This window comes from Protopterus annectens, chromosome 8.part0, assembly GCF_019279795.1.
Source record: "Protopterus annectens isolate FY-2018-M chromosome 8.part0, PAN1.0, whole genome shotgun sequence".
Taxonomy (NCBI): Eukaryota; Metazoa; Chordata; order Ceratodontiformes; family Protopteridae; genus Protopterus; species Protopterus annectens.
Genome location: NC_056741.1, coordinates 1325171646 through 1325196316, shown reverse-complemented (window position 1 = coordinate 1325196316; position 24671 = coordinate 1325171646). Strand labels below are relative to the sequence as shown.

General features: G+C 36.7%; 1 protein-coding gene across 1 annotated transcript in view; it reads left to right on the top strand.

The window, feature by feature from the left end:
* Nucleotides 1–24671, top strand: part of ABCG4 (ATP binding cassette subfamily G member 4) — a 682517-nt gene that overhangs the window by 130621 nt on the left and 527225 nt on the right. The window lies entirely within an intron of this gene.

Genomic DNA, 24671 nt, shown 5'->3' with positions numbered 1-24671 from the left:
AAAAACATGTGAAACAACACATATAAATATATACATTTTTGTAAAAACATATGAATAAAGATCTAAAAAAAGCCCTTACCAACAAAATTATCTCAATAAAGCCTTTAATTTTAAGACACAACCAACAGAGGCAAGCTCATTTAATCCAGGCCATCCAACAGCTTTTAAACGGAGGATCCAGAATAATTATTTTCCCTCCAATTTCAGTTGACATGGACCTCCCCTCACATTGGGTTTAATTTGTTCAATGACTATAAATTTAAAATAATGTTCTGGAAATTCATGAATGTGCCTAAACAATGCATTTGTCAGTTTTTTCTTTTTAATGTCATAACAATGTTCATAAATGCGGGTTCTGAGTTTCCGCTCGGTCTTTCCTATATAGAAAGCCGGGCAATTCTGGCACAAAGCCCCATACACAACACCAGTACTATTACAGTTATATTTACCACGAATGTGTAAAAAATATCCATTTAAACAAAAAAGTTCTCCAGTGTTAATGTGTGTACAATAGCTACAAAACCCGCACCTAGACATCTGCCGAACCATTTGTTCATCTGCTTGATGTCTCAACGGTCTTTCCAACAAACTCTTTGTATGCGAATATTATAATGTGTGAATGGGAACGCCGATGTGTGTTTAATCACCCCTTATTTGAACATTGTGTTTTGTATGTCAGATACCTTGACGATTTGTTTCTCATTTGGAAGGGGGATAGGACTGGATTTAATGAATTTATGGATTTTATTAATTCATCCACTACGTTTCTTAAATTCACTCATGTTGTGGATTTTGAAATTATTAATTACTTAGATGTCCAATTAATGAAAGATCGGGCAAATAGTAGATATGTGTCCACTATATATAGGAAACCAACTTATTCTAATTCCTTTCTCCATTTTTCCAGCTGTCACCCTAGGACCCATAAAAAAGCTGTGGTAAAGGGGCAATTCGTGAGAGCTGCCCGTATGACATCTACTTTTGAAGATTTTTTGAATGAATGCTCATTGTTGGAAGAAATGTTTATTAGGAGGGATTATCCTGTGGACTTTGTGGGTGATATTAAATTGGAAGTTATTAATAAACATTCTTCTGGTTTTTACAGTCCTATTTTGAGGGTTAAAAATATGAATGATAGCAATACCATGACTTCAGTACATACCGTAGTGAATTCTGAAATTTTTGGAGAAAGCAATTTTAGATTATCCTATATTACTACGTATACTGTGGACTCATATGCAATACAAGAAATCTTATTTAAGAATTGGTCAATCTTGATGGAAGATAGTTTTAGACCAAAAATTAGTCAAAACCCCTGATTGTTTATAGGAAGGGGAATAATTTAAAAAGTTTGTTGGAAAGACTGTTGAGACATGAAGCTGATGAACAAATGGTTCGGCAGATGTCTAGGTGTGGGTTCTGTAGCTATTGCACACACATTAACACTGGAAAACTTTTTTGTTTAAATGGATATTTTTTACACATTCATGGTAAATATAACTGTAATAGTACTGGTGTTGTGTATGGGGTTTGTGCCAGAATTGCCTGGCTTTCTATATAGGAAAGACTGAGCGGAAACTCAGAACCCGCATTTATGAACATTGTCATGACATTAAAAAGAAAAAAACTGACAAATGCGTTGTTTAGGCACATTCATGAATTTCCAGAACATTATTTTAAATTTATAGTCATTGAACAAATTAAACCCAATGTGAGGAGAGGTTCATGGCAACTGAAATTGGAGGAAAAATAATTATTCTGGATCCTCCGTTTAAAAGCTGCTGGATGGCCTGGATTAAATGAATTTGCCTCTATTGGTTGTGTCTTAAAATTAAAGGCTTTATTGAGATAATTTTGTTGGTAAGGGCTTTTTTTAGATCTTTATTCATATGTTTTTACAAAAATGTATATATTTACATGTGTTGTTTTACATGTTTTTTTGTATGTATATGCTTTAAACAGGGTTGTAATGTATGGGTTTTATAATGACCTATCTCTTTAAATGTTAATTGAGGAACTGATGTCAGACCTGGGGCTTTTTTTAAAAATGGGTTGTGGCTGTTACTTTTTTGTCTGATGAAGTCTTGGTATTATCCAAGACGAAAGTGCTTACAATTAATTGGATTCTATCTGCTTCCCTGCCTTGGTGTATCCTTTTTGTTTTAAAGTGTTTGTTCTTCAGTTTTGTGAGCAGTTTGTGAATTGTTACACCAATGGCTTCGGGGAGTGGATTGTGTTCTTTGGATTTGTTTTTGGACAATGAAGTCTCTAATTCTAACAAAAAACAACGGGATCTCACTATTCTTATCCAACAGTTAACTAAAAAGGTGGATGGTCTGGCTGCAGAAGTGCAACAGAGATTTTCTGGGATACCAGGAGGTTCGATTCCCAGTGTAAGCAGTTCCAATGGTTCTATTGCCCCTGGACAAGGTAATGCTGTTACTAATTCTGTGACTTTGCCTAATAATTTACCTGGTGGTGTTAATTTGCAAGAGTGGCTACAGCAAGGGGGTTTGTTTTCTCAGTCCACACAGCCAACAGTTAACAGAACCTTAAAAAATAGCCTTGACTTGTATTATGAGAAATTGCTGAAAGTTCGTAAACTACAAGCTGAGAATGCTTATCTTATGGAATGTATAAAACGTAATCAAGTCCCTAAAGGGTTGCGACTTTGGAGATTTCCGATAGGACTCATTAGAGATTCTCCATTACATTGTGAACTCTTGGCTCTCTTTGATCGACATAGCTGTGAATATATGGAGGTTTTGGTCAAGAATAAGAGTAAAAAAGTGGATGACTTGATTCGAGAGGTTAAAAACTTGGACATTGTTATTACTACAGATCTATTATTTCAACAATACCAGGTGGAATATAATCATATTTTTAAAAGCATTGATCAGCATGTGAATAATATTAGAATACGTAAATCAAAGAAACTTGAGAGAGATGCCCATGATTATCTTTTTAAAAAAGCATATCCACTTCCTCCAAATTCACAAGGGTGGGGCCAGAGGTTGTTTAATTCCACTCCCTGTGAAACAGAACATGAGGAAAATATTAATATTGATGAAGGGGTGGAACAGGCAGTGCACGCCCCTTTAGATCAGCCTGTTTTACATCGATCCGAATGGATAAGGGAGAGAGAACAGGATTATGGCCATGTTGTGAATTTAAACTACAGGAAGGACCAGCGGAACCACCTGAATTATCAGCAACCCAGAGTTTCGGAGCGGAATGTGTATAAGAACCAGAACCAATGGTGGTGATAGAATATATTGACAATAATCTCCCTTTGGTGAGTTCTTTTGGCTCTACCCCAGTTAATTTCTTCTCAAATATAGCGTCTTTGGACGATGATTGTGATTCTAGTGTTGGATTTGAAAATATTAGCAGTTGCGCTACTAACATTAACATTTTATCAAGCCCGCCAAACATTATCTTTAATAGCACAAATGACTTTAAAGTTTTTAACTACAGTAGCTGTGATTTCTCAACAGATATTGCGAATGTGTTTTCCAAGGGCTTTTCATTTGTTCCACAAGTTAGAGCAAACATTGTGACAATTTTATTGGATTTAAAACTTTTTATTCGGAAGCTTAATTTAAAGCTGTTGTTTAATAATTTTGTGAATCTGTTGACAAGGGACCTTTTTGGGTCTCTAGTGTTTGCAACCCCCCTCTGCACCCTACGCTGGTATTTTTTGAAAAGATGTGTGAATTTGATTTGAGATTTCTCTTACAAGAGAGAGATAGGAAGGTGTCTTATTGGAATAGTGAAGAATATAAATTGATCAATTCTGTTAGACAATTACCAGTGAGAGTTATTCAGCCGGACAAGGGTGGGGGTGCTGTAATTATGGATTACCATGATTATATTGAGTGAATGTATACAATTCTTTTTATTGATAGGTATAGACAAGTATCCAGAAATGAGCTAAATGTAGCATATGCCAGAATTTCCATTCAACTCAGTGACATGTTATTAGAGCAGCATATTACATTGGATGAATTTAAATTTTTAAAGGTTCAATTTCCAGTTATTCCTACCATTTTTGGCCTGCCAAAATTACATAAAGATTTAAATAATCCCCCCATGCGCCCCATTGTTGATGCTCGTAATTCTATTACATCTGCTATATCAGTATTTGTAGATAAAAAATTGAAAAGTCTTTTAAAACAAGAAGAACATCTATGTATTGATTCTTGGGATTTTTTGGCAAAATGTGATAAAATGTCTTTTTATCCTAATTATGTTTTTGTTACAATAGATGTTAAAGACTTGTTTTCTTGTATTCCACATGATGTGGGGTTGGACTGGTTCCAGGAGTACTTGGTTCGTAAAGGGCTAGTACAGGATCATGTAAATTTATATACTGAACTGTTGGAACTTGTTCTTAGGAATAATTTTATTATATTTGATGAGCAACTATTCTTGCAGAACAGTGGGCTAGCTATGGAGGTGGCTTGTGGGCCTTTGTATGCGAATATTATAATGTGTGAATGGGAACGCCGATGTGTGTTTAATCACCCCTTATTTGAACATTGTGTTTTGTATGTCAGATACCTTGACGATTTGTTTCTCATTTGGAAGGGGGATAGGACTGGATTTAATGAATTTATGGATTTTATTAATTCATCCACTACGTTTCTTAAATTCACTCATGTTGTGGATTTTGAAATTATTAATTACTTAGATGTCCAATTAATGAAAGATCGGGCAAATAGTAGATATGGATCCACTATATATAGGAAACAGACTTATTCTAATTCCTTTCTCCATTTTTCCAGCTGCCACCCTAGGACCCATAAAAAAGCTGTGGTAAAGGGGCAATTCGTGAGAGCTGCCCATATGACATCTACTTTTGAAGATTTTTTGAATGAATGCTCATTGTTGGAAGAAATGTTTATTAGGAGGAATTATCCTGTGGACTTTGTGGGTGACATTAAATTGGAAGTTATTAATAAACTTTCTTCTGGTTTTTACAGTCCTATTTTGAGGGTTAAAAATATGAATGATAGCAATACTATGACTTCACTACATAAAGTAGTGAATTCTGAAATTTTTGGAGAAAGGAATTTTAGGTTACCCTATATTACTACGTATACTCTGGACTCATATGCAATACAAGATATCTTATTTAAGAATTGGTCTATCTTGATGGAAGATAGCAGTTTTAGACCAAAAATTAGTCAAAAACCCCTGATTGTTTATAGGAAGGGGAATAATTTAAAAAGTTTGTTGGAAAGACCATTGAGACATGAAGCTGATGAACAAATGGTTCGGCAGATGTCTAGGTGCGGGTTCTGTAGCTATTGTACACACATTAACACTGGAGAACTTTTTTGTTTAAATGGATATTTTTTACACATTCATGGTAAATATAACTGTAATAGTACTGGTGTTGTGTATGGGGCTTTGTGCCAGAATTGCCCGGCTTTCTATATAGGAAAGACCGAGCGGAAACTCAGAACCCACATTTATGAACATTGTTATGACATTAAAAAGAAAAAAAACTGACAAATGCGTTGTTTAGGCACATTCATGAATTTCCAGAACATTATTTTAAATTTATAGTCATTGAACAAATTAAACCCAATGTGAGGGGAGGTCCATGGCAACTGAAATTGGAGGGAAAAGAATTATTCTGGATCCTCCGTTTAAAAGCTGTTGGATGGCCTGAATTAAATGAGCTTGCCTCTATTGGTTGTGTCTTAAAATTAAAGACTTTATTGAGATAATTTTGTTGGTAAGGGCTTTTTTTAGATCTTTATTCATATGTTTTTACAAAAATGTATATATTTACATGTGTTGTTTTACATGGTTTTTTGTATGTATATGCTTTAAACAGGGTTGTAATGTATGGGTTTTATAATGACGTATCTCTTTAAATGTTATTTGAGGAACTAATGTCAAACCTGGGGCTTTTTTTAAAAATGGGTTGTGGCTGTTACTTTTTTGTCTGATGAAGTCTTGGTATTATCCAAGACGAAAGCGCTTACAATAAATTGGATTCTATCTGCTTCCCTGCCTTGGTGTATCCTTTTTGTTTTACAGAAGTGAACTACACCATAATGCAGCACATGCAAGACATTATAAACAGTGGGGCAGAAATGCTGCTGGTGTGAAGGCACCCTAGTATATAATGACATGGTCACAGCATCACTTAACATTGATCTTTCACTAGAGGACACTCTGCACTGACACACTGTGAATATGTAACACATATGATTCAGCGCCATGTAATTGTGTACACATCAATCTGTATCATGCACAGCTCTCAGTGCAGTATTAGACTGAACTGCTGTGCATATTATTTGCATAGCAACACCCACAGCATGCATGCACAACATCCTAATGTGGTGCAAATCATCAGAAGAGCAGTTGTTTCAAGGGTCCCAGTGATATAGAAAAGTGAACACATAAAGCATTCCTTTCCCAACAAATGCAAAATAGTGAACATGCAATCCACTCTTTGTCACATGGGGTAGCCATGATACACTCACATGGGTCATGCTAGGATTATGTATGGCATAGAAAGGGAAGATCTGTCTACAGCATGTAGCAACCCAGAGTGACTTGCATATGACAGGCACACATTAGGTGAACAGTACACACATACATATAACATGCCCAAAATGTAGTTGTCTCACAGCTACCCATGAATATCAATTGCTGACAAAGTTTTAACATTGCCCCTAGTGTCTTTTCTACTGTATTGTGCAGTGGAGTCTGTATCTCAGCTGGACAGTTGTCATGGTTATCAAAATCAGGCAACAGCACCTAGACTGTGTATGTTGGGCATCATCTTGTAACAGGTGCCACATTAACAGAGACTATATTGTGTGTCATACATAGTATGTTGTGTGTACATGTGCTGTAGATCTAGGACAACACTGCATGTACATAATCTGTCATTGATCGTATGCATATCACACATAGCATCATGCATAGCCACAAACAGGAATTATAAAACAAATACCTGGCTGTGAACTGATGTAAAGGCAAATGCACTACATAGGAGCACAGTTAAACACACACATCAAGGCCCCACATATGTGGAAGATAAAAGCATATCCATAGACTGTGTGATGTACTGTGCTCAGTGGTATGTCAGCTGTACACACACCCAACTCAGATGTGTCTATATGGCCTACATATAACAAAAGCATGTATGAGTCAATTGGTGTAACATGTCCTTAATTTATGAGTTGCTTTGCTACCACAGCAGTGAAAGCCTCGCTTACACAAGTCTGCTACCACATCACAGAAGGTGAGTACCACCTTAAATTACCATACTGCTAACATAGACCAGCGCATGTAGCACATGTCAACATGGAGTACCATTGTTGTATTACATGCTGCAGATGATGACAGTCACACCCATATAGGAAGTGGCCCATATAATCTCCTCTCCATATTCTGTGCATAGAAATGTGTATACAGCATATATATGTACCATTAGCCATATTCTGTACAAGGGTTGACCCATGAGAGCATTTGCCACTTTCATATCACAGCAGGTACACATGGATATGGCTAGACAACATTTGTGTTCATCATCACTGTATAGGTTTATGCCACATAACAGGACACATGCATTTATTGCAGAATGGATTACACCAGTGGGAAACACTGCAGCATTGCAAAACAGTATGATAAAACATAACATCTGTAATAATGTGCAGAAAGAGATAACAGTGGTACATAATAGTAAGTAACTGCATGTGTTCCTCATGTAGTGTGTCACACACAAGCACTGTTTACTGTTTCAGAAGCAGGTCCATATTCTTGTGCTGGCAGCTGGCAGAATAGTCAGACAGTGGCTTGGTTTAGAACCCTTTTTCCTTTTTATTATGCCATCTTCATTAAATAAAACAAATCATAACTCTATGCGATATGAAAGAGTAGTCACACCTCCTGTTCTGCCTTCTTCCTTTATCAAGCCAGGTAGCATTTCAAGACTCTATTAGGAACTGTGATACTTCGTATTATCTCAACCAGAACTGTAACCTGTGTTAATTTGTAATGTTTTCGCGACCCTATCAGTGTTAACCAGAAGAGGCTTGTGTAAAGTCTTAATTACTAGTCTGTCGGTTTGTGCATGACATTGCAATAGGAGTAACGCCAACATTTGCCTTCCCAGGGATCGTCCTTTCCTGACCTGACATAATGAAAAATGCACTACACATGGCTGCTGCTTCTGAGTCCTGTGAAGAAGGACCTGTGTATGTCTTCAATTTTTTACATGTTTACTATACCCTAAACTTCTTACACCAAAACAACTATGCAGAAAACTGAATAAAGGCAAGTAATATTAAAAGTATAAACTGCTATTTACTAAAGTAATACTCACTGCAAAATACAGTACATTCAGTGAGTACAAGGATAAAAGTCGTAAATGACAATATCATGGTATCCAAATACAATTGAAAAAATGTACTGTCACTGTCGAGTAATACAAGGCAAGAGGTTAAAAAGTGAGAGATGTCAAACACAGGATCAACCCAAAAGTCACAGTTTCATGAATAAAGATCATCACAAGTTGGCATACTTTAAGATAGTCTATGAACATGTCATTGGCTAACGGAGACCCTGAAGCAAAACTCAGGTTTATTTTATGTGAAAGTAACTTACGTTGGAAAAATATGTCCCGACAAATAGGACAGTCAACTCTTTCCTTCAGTATACACAATGTGACAGACTATTAATTACTACTTCACACACCCCTTTTAAGGCTAACATTGAGATTTTGGCCAGACATAATCAATTTGGGCAGTTTGGAAATCTAGTTGCGATAATACGTAAGTACCTGCACTGCTGTACATCAGAATAGAGAGGATGGCTAGGCATGCTCAGTCCATCTCCATACAGCTAGACCTGCTGATGTCCAGCCTTACCCACTTACCTGTGCCAGCAGCATCACAAAAGCCAACTTCCATTTGTGCTGTGATATGTCTTTTCTTAAAATTAAAAAAATTGAAAAACTAGTAGTCTAAAAACTAAAAGCGATTTTAGTTTAAATCAGTCATTTTATATATATATGTTATGCTTTTCTTAATATCTGATTTTGGAATGTGGGTTGCAAATAGATAGGTAGTGTTTTCCTTAACTAGGATTTAGTTTGATCTAATCAGTAGTAATGTGTGGGGGTGGGTACTTGCTGTTCTTAAATGCACTTTTAAGACCCTCTTTATATTGCTTGCCTGGAATAGGCTGGTTTAAAATTAAACAATACATATATTTTCCACACCTACTTCTAAGTGTATAAAAGCTGATATGCCTAACATTGTAAAGAATTTCTGTTTTTTTTTATTTTTTACTACTGAGTATCATTTGTCTGTGATGAATAAAGGTTTGTTGCTTTGGAACACTACCTGGGTTTCATGATTTTTGGAAATTATTATGACTGAGCTCATCAACGAAGTTTTAATACTACTAATTTTTCAGTCTTTTAGTTTTTTATTTTTTTCCTTAACAATCGTGTTGGTGAGGTTGGAACTAAACAGATTCCTGTGTTTGCTCACTTTTTTAAAATATTTTCTTAAAATTAAGAAACTAGAAATACTGTGGTCTGTTTTTCTTTTTTCTTAACTGGGAAACTAGAAATATAGGTGGTTGAAACATGGAGACCATATTAAAGCTGCACTTACTAGATGCAGACTCTAATGTTTTTCAGGGATTTTCCTGGTTTATTAATTCAAAGAGACGCACTTAAATATTTTGTTTTACACACACACACACACACACACACACATATATATATATATATATATATATATATATATATATATATATAGGGTCCCTATTAGATCGACGAAAAATCGAAATCTCGAACAGCTTAGAGGTCGAAAATGCTGTTCTTCGTAATCGCTATTGTGAGATCGCAGTACAGTGAAGATCAGAAAATTTGCCCTTTCCTCACTGTAGTGCAATCTCAGAGTTGGAATATATATTTAGCGGGGGAAAAACCAGCAGGAAATGAAGTGATAGAGTCAGAGAACATCATGCTGCAGTGAGATCCAAAGATATATCTAACGCCTTGGGAAAGCACAGTATGTCATGTTCTAATTTCTCCATGTTTCAGTTCATCATATTAGAACAAGTAGAAGATTTCGATTACCTGCATTTCTGCTCATGTAAGCATTCGAGATTTTGAAATTTTGTCTATATAATATAGACTATATATATATATATATATATATATATATATATATATATATATATATAGTTTTTTTTTTTTTTATGCATATGCAACTATGAAGTTGCTGAAAATTTTCTTTTGACCTATATCAAATACTGCTCATAAAGAAATAAACAAGAAAGAAAATATGTATTTGTTTTACAAAACATTATTAAAGCTTAAGTTTGGAGAGGTCCTGCAAGGTTTGATTCTCAGTTCTGCATGGTGACTTTCTTTTTTAAGTACACGTTTGTTAACCAGGTAAGTCCACTGGATGCATAACCCTTTTCAGGGGCAACCAAGGAGCATTGTCTGGTTAAGTGACTTGCTCAGAGTAATGAAATAGGTAAATAGAGGTGAAGTGAAAGGAATCAAACCCTGTACCCTTTAGTTACAGGAAGCAGCTCACTAACAGTTTAGAACTTTAATCCTCTGCACTAACTACCAGACACTTCCGGGTACCTAAATTAAGTCAGAAATGTTTGACTTGGACAGAAGATGTGTAAGTTTAATTGTTCGTCTGAAACTTGTCCTGTGCCCTGATTCTTAGTTCCATTTCATACACTCTGCAGTCACACAAGTTCATCATAACACAAATGACATAAACTAACAATGAATCAATCAACAAGTCAGTCACTCAGTAGGACTTATAGGTAGTTTGCCTGAGTTTACGCAAAAAAATTGTATAGTATATATAAACAGCTGCTTTTACAAAGTATTAAAGACTGTCTGCATTTCTAAGGTGCTGTCATGAAATATACTTGTAATACCTAAACAGACTATATAAAAGGTAGATTTGTTGAAGTCATTCAGTTTTATTAACTGTAACCAACAGTCATCATTGTATTACGTCTGCCATGAGACAATAAGGCCAAGTTATTCTTCAGAGAGCAGGGCTGTTTGTACATCTCATACTGCCCCCCTTTAATCCTTCCTGCTGTGTTAGTACATCCTGACGTTACAGAATGAGTCGTTACAGCATTCTGCGCTTGGTTCTAAATCACAGCAGTAGATATGCACAGGTTGTTAACCTGCATTCCATCCAGAACTAGGAATAATTATCAAGCTTCTTTCTGAACCAAACGTGCCTGTGTTGCTAAACTGGAGTGACCACTGGATGGGTGAAAAGAAGTTAACATCCTCCTGCCTTTTCTGTTTGCTAACTACCCTCTGAGTTGTGATACAAGGTATTAGGGACTGTAAAATAAAAACTACATTACTCAGTCACCTTTTGTATATAGTTAATGGTCACTAAAAGTCTCAGCGGTAGAACTTTGGACTCCTGAAATAAGTTTAAAATTGACTGCTATTTGGCCAATACATAAAATGTTAAAGGCCTAATTCTTTATAAAACATCTTGTTACTCTATTTACATATTCTCTGTGTCTACATATGTCTGATAATCACTTTTACTGATTATTTTAACTCCAGTTGAGTATTATGTAGCCATTGTCCGATATAAAGGCCAAGTCACTTGATCTTGTCTTGAGGAGAACATTGCTGATGAATTTTATTTTCTGGCACCCACTTGCACGATGCCAAGAAAACTGGACATACAATCTTGCCAGACCTACTAGTCTCTGCAGAAATAAACAAAAGTTAGGTAGTTTTAAAGCATTTTTGCAGAGTGGCATTTCACCCACCCAGAATTCTTGATCTCTTATCTCTAAATATAGTCCTGTGAGGTTGCACCATGTTGGAGAATAAGGAATCAGTGAATGCCTTTTCTCCAAAGTGGTGCAACCTCAGGCATAGTATATTTAGAGATCAAACCTATGTGGATATAGTCCCACAATGAGGATGGAGGGGGGCATAGCCTTCTGGGAAAATACATCCTGTAGTGTAAATTATTCATTATGTATGCCATGAAGGCATACCATGCAGTGACATGTTGGTCTGTAATATGCTGGTACATCAAAGTAGACCCAGTACAGCTTATAAAACCTCATGAATCACAACCTGAAAGTAGAAAAGCAATAGCATTTTTCTTTATATTTGTGCCCCCTTTAGATCAAATTTGATTTTACAGAAGCCTGACTCTTATCCCAGGAGCAGAAGATTGATGAGCACACCTTGAATACAGCGTAAGTAACGTGACTTACAGCCATACTGACAGAAAAGTCTGGTGAGCAGAAACTTTGTAGTCACTTAAAGAAACCAATTATAATATAACTTACAGATAATATAAAGGGTCTATATCCTTTTATCTTTACCCATAACTTACATGCTTCTCTTTCAAGGCCTTCCTTCCCCATATAGGCTACATTGTGATGTTTTAAATGCATCGTGGCATCTGAGATACCTTTCACCAGGTGCCTAAGTGAGAGTTATGATCCATTGATTCTTTAATTTTCAAGAGAAGCTCTTTGAACTGCTAGAGCTCAAGGAATTCTTATGGAATAGTTCAAAACTATTTTCAGCCCTGACACCTCTGACAAGAGCAAGGTACTGGTTAAAGGGATCAAAAGTAATTTGTATTTTGTAACTGTAATTCCTTTTTAATGTGTTGCCATACTTAACAGTTAAGCCCCCTTGGGTGGATACAAATCCTTCCTTGGCGCCCAAAGCCAAAAGCTTTAGATAGCTCTTAGTGATAAGAAGGTTTAACAAGACCTCCCACCATACCTCTGAACCTCTTAGTGCAAGACATCTGGACAAAGCCTAGAATAATTGGGGGAGGGGGGGAAAGGTCTAAAAGTAGGGACAGGTTTTAAATATTGCACTTATAAACTTAGAAAGTTGCTAGAAAAACATGTCTTGTGTTAGTATGCCTTCTCTGTAGTATATAAAGTCTGAAGATCAAATGCATATCATTATTTAGTAACTTCAGTCCTCACTGATTTTCCAAAAAAAAATACAAATTTTATGTGGAACAATCCAAAAATATGATGCAAAAATCTGGACATTCTGCAAAAAGCTGGACAGTTGAGAGGTATGGCCCTTACCCATTCTTCTTTGATACTCTTAGGATAATGGGATTTGCAACACCTTTTGTCATTGCTGCCATTCATTTATATGCGTGCATCACTGCTACAGGGAATGTAGATCTTCACCCCTTTCAGTAACAGAGAGATGCTCAGGCTTTCTGTATTTCCACAGTTGTTTTCAACATTTACTCCAAGCCTTAATGAGGTACATAGAATCTGTTGAAGATGTGTTGGGTAGCCATAACTGCACCATCTGATACACTAATAACATTCTGCCATTATCTAATCTGGATTGGGTTTACTGATAGTGCTAATCAATCCTGGGTGAAACCTCATTACCAGATAGTAGTAATGATATCAGTCTTTCTGGCTGCCTGTCTCTCTTTTGAAGGCTTAAGTTATTTTACTTACTCATCATATATTTCATGTAGACAGTGTGGGAATCATTAAGACATGGATCCATTTCCAAATACATTGCCTAGGTACCAGGTTCACCACTTACACTAATTAAGAAATGCCTGTTAGTCTTCATACAACTTTGTGAAGTATTACCATTAATAGATGGTTGAGAAAACCCATGAACTTTAAGGCTCAAGAGTAGGGAAATGGAATGTTTTTTTCCTGTAGCCTGCTTATTCAGTGACTTCTTTTACAACTATTTGGTTAATTAAAGTTGTAAATTAATTTCTGTATTTTTATGGAAAGACACGCCGTACTACAGAAAATTCTCAACTTTGCGCTCTGTAGGAACAGGGTGGAGGAAACGGTGGAAGAATGTTACATTTTCACTCTTCCGTTGTTAATGTTTTATACCTCACTTGAATTTTGCAACTTATGAATAATGGAGTATGGTGATCCTTAACCTTGGACTCCTTGATTGTTACAGAGCTTTTTGTTTACTGCTGCCCTGGTAGCCTTTATGAGGAGCATTAAACAAGAGAAAGCACCAGTAAGCCGTATCCACCTTGAAAAAATATTTAATGAATTTCACAGCAAGCAACGTAAATCACAGCACAACACACAGTAATGCGGAAACCACTACCAGTTCGTTTTTGTCTCCAACTTCATCAGAAAATGCTGACAATCCAAACCCCTCCCCATTTATACCCTTGCACATTAACAATTAACGATTTTAAAATAATGTGACATCAATTACAACTTTAACTCTTTCTTGAGCAGGAATAAAAACCATCCTTACTAAATAAAAATTTCTCCTGTTTTTATATTAAATAAAAACTTTCTTTTAAAACATGTAATGAATAAGTAATTAAATAGAATAAAATAATAAATATGTAAACATTAGTTTGTTCAGCAGAGTGCATATAGAATTCATAACTTTGCTGCCCTTAATTTCAAGACAGGGGCTAGGGAGACCATGTCATTCAAACCTGGCCACTTGTTGGCTTCCAGCACCCGTTGCCAGTAAACCTCCCTAACCTCAAGCATGGTTTCCCAGGAGCCACCCCTACCATCCATTGCTACCTCATCCAGTACAAAGAAAAGTGAAGGAAGCACCTTCACAATTCAATGTGTGCTTGTATAAAGAATTTCTATTGATACCTCTCCTAATGTCATACAGATGTTTATAAATTCTTCTCTTTAGACATCGTTCCGTTTTGCCTATGTAAAAGGATTTACATATTGGTCGCAATGTAAACAAGCCCTTTACTTTCTCAATTAAAATAGGATTTAGATTTTATATTTCTGTTCCTATTACTAACAATAATCTCAGAAGTATCAGAAATTAAGGGACATTGCTGACATGCTCCACACTTGAAGGTAGCCACTTTTCTAACAGACTCACCCCTGAGCTTGTTTTCCATAAGGTCATTGATACATCTACCTTTTCTGAAAATTAACTTTAATGGAACATCAAATTTTAAGTTCAAATCAGAAAACTTAGAGAACCCATCCCATTCCTTTTGGACAATGTCTCTAATAACTTGGGAGTCTCCATTAAAATCCACAATAAAAGCATTCCCATATGTGTCATCACCCCCTTTACTCATTCCCCCTTCCTTTGTATTTGTGCCAGTGGAACGTAAAATTGGTGTAAATCTTTCTTTCCTGTACTGCAACACCTCTTCCTGAATTTCCTTAATTAAAATTTCCAGGTATCCTCTTTCTAAAAACATACGCTTCAACAAATCACACTCATCCATAAAGTCCTTGTCATCAGAGGTCATTCGACTACCATGCACATATTGACCCTTCACTATACCTTTCTTCTGAAAGTGAAGGTGGGCACTTGAAAAATGCAGGAATGAATTACAATACACCTCCTTTCTATACACTTTTGATTCAAAACCACCATCACTCTTCCTAATGCTGACATCCAAAAAATCAATACTGTCATAACCAATCTTGTAAGTAAATCTGAAAAAAATCAGTACTATTGAAAATGTGTTCAAAGAAATTCATAAATTTCTTCTCACTCTCTGTCCAAAATATAAAGATGTCATCCAGGAAATGGTTGTATAGTGCCCAACAATCTTTAAACACTGAATTAAACTCACATTTCTGCCATCACTAAATTTGCATAGGTGGGAGCACACATGGCCCCCATGGCCACTCCCTTTAACCGTCGAAAGAATTTCCCTTCAGAATAAAGAAAGTTATTGTTTAATACCAGTTCCATCAAGACAGTAAAAACATAAATCTCCTTTTCAGTGAAATTATTGTCATTTCTTAAAATCTCTTCAAAGAACTCCAACCCAGTCCTAAGAGGAATAGAAGTGAAGAGGTCCACCACGTCAATAGTAATAAAAATAACATAATTGGTTATCTGTTTATCCCCTACACTTTTTTAGAAAATCCCGTGAGTCCTTCAACACATTACATGCTCCTACAAACAGGTTTCTTTAACCTGTAATCCAAGTATTTAGCAATAGGTGCAGTAACAGATTGGCTAGCTGCCACAATAGGCCTCAAAGGGGGTCTTGCACATTTTTGTGGACCTTTGGTATGAATAACTACCCTGGATGTTACAGATTTGGTCGGTACTGTTCTTAGAAAAAGGAAGATGTTCTAGAGCAGCTGTGACAATGTGAGGTGTTGCCATCTGGGCCAGGGAGAATAGGGCATTGCATGTGTAACATATGCCAGCATAGTTAACTGGAGTTTTGTAAATAAGTTTGTGTCATTTGACTGTCACACTGACATTTACAGTTGCTTATGTTAAAAATGTATCAACAGTGTTATTATAACTGATTAAATGTTTGTTTAAACAAAAAATTCCTGAAAGGGAAGAGTAGACGATTTTGAAATTGTTGTATAGCATTCAGATACTGCAACAGATCTTAACAAAGCTCTGAGTGTATGTTATACCAGAGTCAGGTGATAAAATGTGATTATGTCATTCCATAACCAGCACTGAGAGGATGGAACTCTCACAGCAGTTTGTTTTGTTTTGTTTTCTTTGGAACCTGATATAAAAATCTATGACAGTTATCACAGTCATTTAGTTAGTTCATTTCAGTTAGCTTGTCTTGTGGAAATAAACATCTCAGCATCCTATCTTGCCTTGCTGTATTAATAAAGTTAGCTAAGGAACACTTATTCTTTAGACAGTCAGGAAATACAGTAAGATTAGTTAAGTAGTATTTTTTCTGCATCTGTTTGAATCTATCCAACTGTGTTATTTTTATTTCTCCTGGGACCGAAACCCTGGTGTTTGTTGTACTTAGATATTTAGTGTTCTCATGTTTTCTATTTTATTATTTATTATTAAATATTTTTATACCTTTCATTGTGGCTGGTCTTTTAGAGAATACTTTTAACATCTTGAGAGTACTTGTGCCTGTTTTAGTGATGCTGTGGCCACTCCAAAAAGCCTTGCTGCTTTGGTTACACTCTACCATTTATATTAGTATTGATTTTACTCAGTATAATTGGATACCCTTGTAAGAGCCTCACCTTATGGTCTGGGCAGAAGGGTTATAGCTAGTAAATCTGTACTAGCCTTTCCCAGGAGTGTGTGTATGTGTAAAAATCAAATGCCCAGGTGTGGGTGTGTCAGCTACTTGGAACTGGGACACAGTGCTCCAAAGTGAGTCTTGTTTGGGATCTAGAGAGGCAAAGGGTCCTGCCCCAGGTCTGAAGCATTTTCTCTGTGTGCTCTTGGGGGAAACTGTGCTTGATACAGAGAGCTATATTTAAAAATACTGTGTAAATCCATTCCTGTTTTTAGTGACTCTCACTGGTGTCAGTTGTAAGGATTGAAGCTTCTTGATTACTGGCCGGGGTAGAGAGGTCAGTTACAGCAGCAAAATTCATATTTGTTGATTTCCACTAAAAACTAGGATTAGAGATTTCATAATTCCAGTCTGGACTGGAAGTCAGTTTGGTCCATAAAACACTGTGGAAAACGCTGCAGCTTGCAAATGACCCAGTGTTTTTCCCAATCACTGTTTCAAATAATTTAAGTCGAGGAAGAAAAGGCTAAGAGAAATTGTTTCAGCTTGATTTATGTGTAGATGGGATCATTCAGGAAGGAACATTGATAAATGTTCCCTGTTTCTGTCCTAAAATTTGGGATACATATGAACTAAAAGTAATGATAGGTTTATTACCTGTGTATTTACAAATGTAAATTCTCATCATAGTATGGACTTACCAAAATTAAACACATCATTTTTATGTCAGCAATTGTTTTAGTTTTAAGCAATGATGGGATGCTGTTACCTTATTAGTCTCAAACAAGAGATCCTACTGTTTGGAAGAAGGAGTTTATAGAGTCTCAGTTCAGTCTCTATCTCTGTGAGGAATTAAAATAAGCTTAAATAAAAATGAAAAACATTAACAAATGGGGCAAAACTGCACAACAGAATGTTTTTGTAATAAGTGATTTTTGAACAATGAGAGAATGTGTATGCAGGGGGGAGGACATTTCTTAGAAACTGGAGCATACGAAGATGTGAACTACAAAGCCAACCAGTAAGAGAGCAAATAAGTTAATGTAAGCTTATGTAGACAAATGCCAGGAGAGTTTCACAACAGAGATGCAGAAATATGGTAACAACCAGGAAATGGTGTTTGGAGCAAGAAGGGTACAAAAGGGCAGTAAAAGAGAGAGGCAGAGGAGAGAGCTAGAGAGGCACAGAACACTGAAGATTAGGGTACAAAACAAAATAAAGAACTAGACAAGCATGGTAAAGTGTTATAAATTAAGTGATATGAAACAGTCTGTATTTTTTGTAAAGAGTAATTGGAGATAACTTCAGTGCTTAGCTTCTCTTAAGTATTGGCTTATTGAGTAGATTATCTAGGCTCCACTTAAATGACAGCTGAATGTGCAAAGATATTTGAAAGAATGCTCTACACTCTAGAGCATATATAAATGGTCACAGTCTAATTATCTGGTTTGCTGTGTCTACAGCCTTGAGATCTTAAAGTTTTCCTTTTGTGTAATCAGATGGTGGCTGTTTAAAAGGTTTGCTTAATCTAAAGCCTTGAGATCTTAATGTTTCCTTTATATTAGTAGATGGTGGCTGTTTAAAAGATTAACTTTATCTATAGTTCTGAAATCTTAAAAAAATGTTTTGCCTTATGTAAGGTCTTGATACAATACTAAGTAATTATTTGTACATTCAATTGTGTAAATCCCAAGTTTAAAGCCATTTAAACTCACTGTAACTTCAGTTAACTGTTTACCTTTTGTGCTTCGAGTGCAATGTCTTCATCCTTATACTAAGCTCTGTTGTACCTTGACATGCATTTGCAACACTGGTTATTTATCTTATCTGCAGTTTGTTTTCTATTGCATGATTCTTATCTATCAGTATGATTCTTATCTATCAGTATCTTGTCTAATATTTTCTGTTCTGGCTCTTATCTACTTCCTAAATCAGTAATCTTGTCTGAAATGGCAAATGCAGATTTTTTATATATATATTGTTTTGCTTTATTAGCTTAATCACTGCAATGAATCATCTTAAAAAAGTATCCATGAGAATACTCTCCCATAGCTTTTAACTGTCCAGATTTTCGCAGAATGTCCAGATTTTTGCCTCATATTTTTGGTATTTTCCTCATAAAATTTGTGTTTTTTCTGGAAAAACATTGGCTGATTGAAGTCAGCAAATAATGATACATATTTGAGTTTCAGACTTTTTATCTATCAGAAAATGAATGCTAAAACAAATCCTGTTTTTCTAGCAACTTTCTAAATTTATAAGAGCAGTACTTAAAATCTACCCCTATTTTTGTGCTTCTGTCCCCCCCATTATTTTAGACTTTGTCTAGATTTCTTGTGCTAAGAGGTTGAGAGGTATGCACCCTCCCCTGTCAGTTATTTCTGTTTGAATAAAAGTTCTTCTTTTCTTTTGAAGTGTGTCTTTTTATGTAAATCAGCTTCTGCCCTGTGCTATATTTCATCAGCATTCTAGTCGTTCTTCACCCCTCTTAACTTCTATCTGCCCCATATACTTTTGAATGCACATGTGGCTTCTTTCTCCAACCTGTTCCACTAATTTATTTCACTGATCTACCATCTCTCCATGAACAAAAGCTATCTTAGATTCAGAGAGCAGTTTGCTTATTCAAGCTACTGCTTGTGGCCTCTCCCTCCCTCCATTCTCCTGCTGAGGTTTCCCTACACATCTCCCCAAAGCTATATTGTGAACCCACATCATATCCTCTGTATTGGTCACTGTCTCCAGGGAGAACAATTCCTTTTTCTTTTAATATGTATTCATAACTTTCCTCTCCATAGCTCTTACTCTTCTGGTGACTTTTCTTGGGACTCCCTCCAGTAGGCAAACATAACTCATCTTCTGTGGCTGCCAGAACAGAATACAGTACTTGAGAAGTGATCTCACTGAGACCCTGTATAGTGAGATATAATGTCTTTACATCTGGAATCTGTCATCTTAAGGATATGCCCGTTGGCACTGTTTGCTGCTGCTGCTACTACCTTGTTACACTGCCCCTGGTGATGCAGTCTTACTGTGACATTTGCTACTGGATTATTTTCCTGTTAAATTGCCTTCATTTCATTTCTCTTTTTTTTCTTCTTTGTTTTTTTCGGGACAGCTCAGACCTCGTGTGTACTGGCCTGGCCCTCCAGTGCTCCTCATACATGCCTGGCCTTCCAGTCATCCTCCTACCCCTCTGGACTTACTCTGGTATTGCTGGAGTTGTTCAGGGATCTGAAGGATGACCTGGGGGCTCAGCTTATCTGTGTTTCTGTTCATTTTTTGTGCCCTACCCACTTCCCTTTCCCTGCCCCCCCCCTACATTCATTGATTGCATTCAAGGGCTATTCCTTTCTTTGGACCATGCTTCCCCTTAGGGAGTGCATAAATGAGTTCCCAACCCTGCTCTGCCAGTCCATCAGTGGCCCAAGCCACTAACTGAACCAGGGTAATCTGGACAGTAATCAGGACTTTATCCCTGTACTCCACTGGAGAGGCTTCATTGCCTTCATTTCTTTTTCCTCCCAGCTGGTATTTTGCACTGAGGTTATTGTGGCTCAAGTGTAGTACTTTGCATTTATCTTCTTTGAACCTCAGCTGCCACCTCTCTGCCCAGCTGACTGACCTTTTCAAGTCCTTCCTATGACTTCTCTCCTCCTCCTCCTCACACTTCTCTAAAAACCTTAATGTTCATCCACAGAATGGTTTAGCCTGCTCTCTGTCCTCAAAGATATGCTTTAGACCAAAAGTTTGAAGAATCATATGTGGGGAACAAACCCTGTGGGACTTGCTGGTCATGTTCCTTTTTCCTAACACAGTCATTTCCTTGCCAGTCATGGGCAGCTCATGATACTGGACTGCTGGGCTGTAGTTTTCCCAAAACAAAATAATTGCATAATGTTTGTTTTTCATATGTGAGCTTCTGACTTTCCCATTTTTAGAATTGATGTTAAGCATGAAGTCTCAATTTCTGTTACAAAAAAGTCAGCTGTCAATGATGGACTACTTTTAAAATAGCGCAGCATTTATGCACATACCCTTGTAGAGAGTAAAGGAGATTACACCTTATTGCAGGTCCTCCTGTCATTTTGGAGCACATAAACAACATTCCAGTGGGGACTGTTGGGCAGTTTTTCCCACTGGGTCAGGATCCATGAAGTAACTGGTGACTGAGGAAGCCTGAATCAAAACTAAAGGAATGCAGAGTGACTTGCAGATAGCACTGCAAGCATGGGAGGGAAGTGTATTTATTAAATATATATATATATATATATATATATATATATATATATATATATATATATATATATATATATATATATATACATATATACATACATATATATATATATATATATATATATATATATATATATATATATATACATATATATATATTCAGCAGAAAGGATAGTAAGTAGTTTTAGACATTTAATAGTGTGTGTGTGTGTGTGTGTGTGTGTGTGTGTGTGTGTGTGTGTGTGTGTGTGTGTGTGTGTGTGTGTGTGTGTGTGTGTGTATGTGTGTGTGGGTCTGTAGTGGGTTACAATAATAGCAACAAGCTCAAATGCAGTATTAGATAATGGCTTGGATTTCATCTCATTCATAGAGGCCATCAGGGTGGGTCTTTGATGTTAGCTATAGCAAATGCAGTCTCACTATATCAGTCAATGTGTAAAGGAACATTCTTTGATAGGTTCCATATTGCCCTGGTACTCATACCCTGTATTTGGATGGCCCCTCCATCAAGCCTTGGATATTGGAGTTCCCTATAAGTTGCGCAGGTTTATATGTGTACATTACCTGTTAATACTGTCAGTGTCATAGCATTGCTTTTTTGTTTTGAGTTGCAAGAAATATAGTTAATGATGCAACTGGAGTTAATTTGGCTTCTTTGCTGATATTCTCATTTCTTCATCTATCCTACAGTGTGCCTCCTACCTCCCACCTCAAACAGTTCCTCTCAATCACCTCTAGCTTTCCCATCTGCTCTGTTTTCACTGCCCAGATTTCTGTACTATACAGCAGTACTGGTAGCATCACTATTTTGTAGACATTACTTTTCTGCTTCTTCGGAATTCTTCTGTCATACGCCACCCCCAGGGCCAGACTTTGGTCAACTGTTGCCCTAGGGGAAAAGGTCTCCACAGCACCCCCCCAACACCATTTGGTGCCCCCATCCCGGTATACCTACACCATCCAGATTACTGGAAAAGTGCACCTGCTAGAGTGGCACCCTAGGCGGATGCCTAGTTGGCCTATGCCTAAGGCCAGCTATGACTACCCCTGACACTGTGTGCCATTTGGCTGCAGTCCCTCTAATTCTATTGTTGACCTCCTCATTTAGACTTTCCTTCTCTTCAAACACCCCTTCCAGGTACTAAGCTATTAACCTGTTCCACTGTTTTCCCTTTGATCTCAATTGTCAGCTTTTTCTGATTTCCCCAATTTGCTGCCATGACAACTGTCTTATCTTTATTCATATTCCTGTGTGCCTTCAGCTTTGCACTCCATTCCGCCATGATTTGCCGAATTTCTTGCCCTGAGTTTGCTTGTAATGCCACATTGTCTGCATACAGTAGCTTTATTGATCTGGCCTGTTTGCTAATGTAGTCCATCAAATGTATTGACAGCAGTAATCTCAGAGCTGAACCCTGATGCACATCCACTTCCACTGGGAAGCCCTCTGTGAGTCCGAACTTGTGCTATTGGGTCCTTGTACATAGCTAGTACTAATTCCATCAATGTTTACTGGACTTTAAACCAACCCACGTCTACCCTAATCAGCTGTCTTGAGACCTTGTTATATGATTTCTCCAAGTCTAGGAATATCCATTTGGGCTCTTTCCTAATCTATAGCTTCTTCTCTGCTGTCTGTTTCACTGCAAATATCAGGTCAGTTTTGCTGCATGATCTAAATCCAAACTGCTCATCTCCCATCTTACTTTCTACTACTGTGCATATTTTAGTTTCAGTCACCCTCGTTAGCACTTTCATGCATTGGGACAGGAGTTTGATACCTCTGTACTGCCCACAGTTGTGAATGCTTCCTTTGTTCTTGTACTCTGGCAGTTAAATGCTTATTCTCCAGTAAACTGAGATCTGTCTTTCTCTGCACTGATATGAGTACTTTCTGGAGTCATTTTTTTCACCCAAAATGCAGATCATATCTGCCACGGCCTCATCTGAGCTTGTCATTTTCTCTGACCATTCAATTTATGCTGTTACTTCTAGGGTAGGCTCCTCTTCTTATTTCATCATAGGCTGTGTCTAGGGCAGTGCAGCTTCTGTGGGGTTTTCCTCACTCAGATGCTGTTTGAAGTACTCCTTCCATCTGCCTTTGATGTCATGTGGTCTCGTAAAGAGGTTGTTGCTGGAATCCCTTATGAAGGATGCCTGATGACTATCTCCTTTATCTTTCTTTGCTCTGCATCCTGATAAAGGTTTTTTTTTTATCCCATCTGCTGAGTCACTTTGCAGAAGCATTTGCTGTTCTGGTTCTTTGTCGGTGAGAAATAATAGTGTTATCCAAGATGGAATTATTTAAATTTGTCTCTTTTTATAAGAGATATATTAATGATTTTTTTTTTATTTGGACAGGCAGTGAGGTTGATTTTTAATTATTTTTGAAGCAAATTAACAACAGTATCAAAGTGTTAACTTTTGCTATTGTGGACATAAGAACTGTTGTCAATTTTTTGGATTTGAATATCACTGTTGGTGTAGATTCTAAATTTTTCATCAGCAGTTTAAATAGAAAGAAAGCTTTTACCAACAATTAGGAGTCAACACCAGCAGTTTATGAAATAGAACAATGTAAGAGGGCAAGTTATTTATCTAAGTAGGCTAATTAGCCAAGATGTCCATTTTTTAATGAAGTGGACTGTTTAATACAAGTGTTCCTCAATAGGGGTTATCCAAAATTTAAGTTGGATAAGATTAGGGATGAGGCTATTAGTTTAAGGCACAGTAAGTACCCACCCATTTTAACCAGTGGCATTATTCTGAAGGGCAATGGAGCCAGTTCTAGTAGTTTTAAGAAGTGTCTCACCTTTCCAGTCCCTATTAGTGTTGACTCTAAGGAAATACAGAAAGTGGTACATTACAATTGAAAAAGTATTTTGTAAAGGTGAGTTGGAATTGTTGGTGATCATCCACAGTTTATTTATAAAAAAGTCTCTAACATTAAGGAGTTAATAGAGTATAGTGGATGTAATTGGTCCTTGGTTTTTAATTGGCCCTGTCAGGATCTACCTGTGTTTAAACTGTAAATAGTGTAGGTATATTAATTCTATGCACAGTGTTAGTTTTAAACATCTTAAGAATATTACGAGTAAACAAAGGTATAACTGTAGAAGTATTGGATTAGTTTATTTAGACAGCTGTTGTAGTTGCAAATGTTTCTATGTAGGAAAATGGTCAGAACACTTAAAGAATTTATAAACATTGTGCTGCTATCAAGAAAAAGGATTTTTACAAATGCATTAGCTAAGAATGCTTCCAAATGTAGTCATTTTAAGAAATGTATTTTTTGTATTAGACAGTGTTGATCAAAGATATTTTACTGCCAATTTTAACAATGTTGTTCTTCTTTCGGCTTTTCCTGGTTAGGGGTCGCCACAGTGGAACTCCGGTCTGCTAATGATTGGC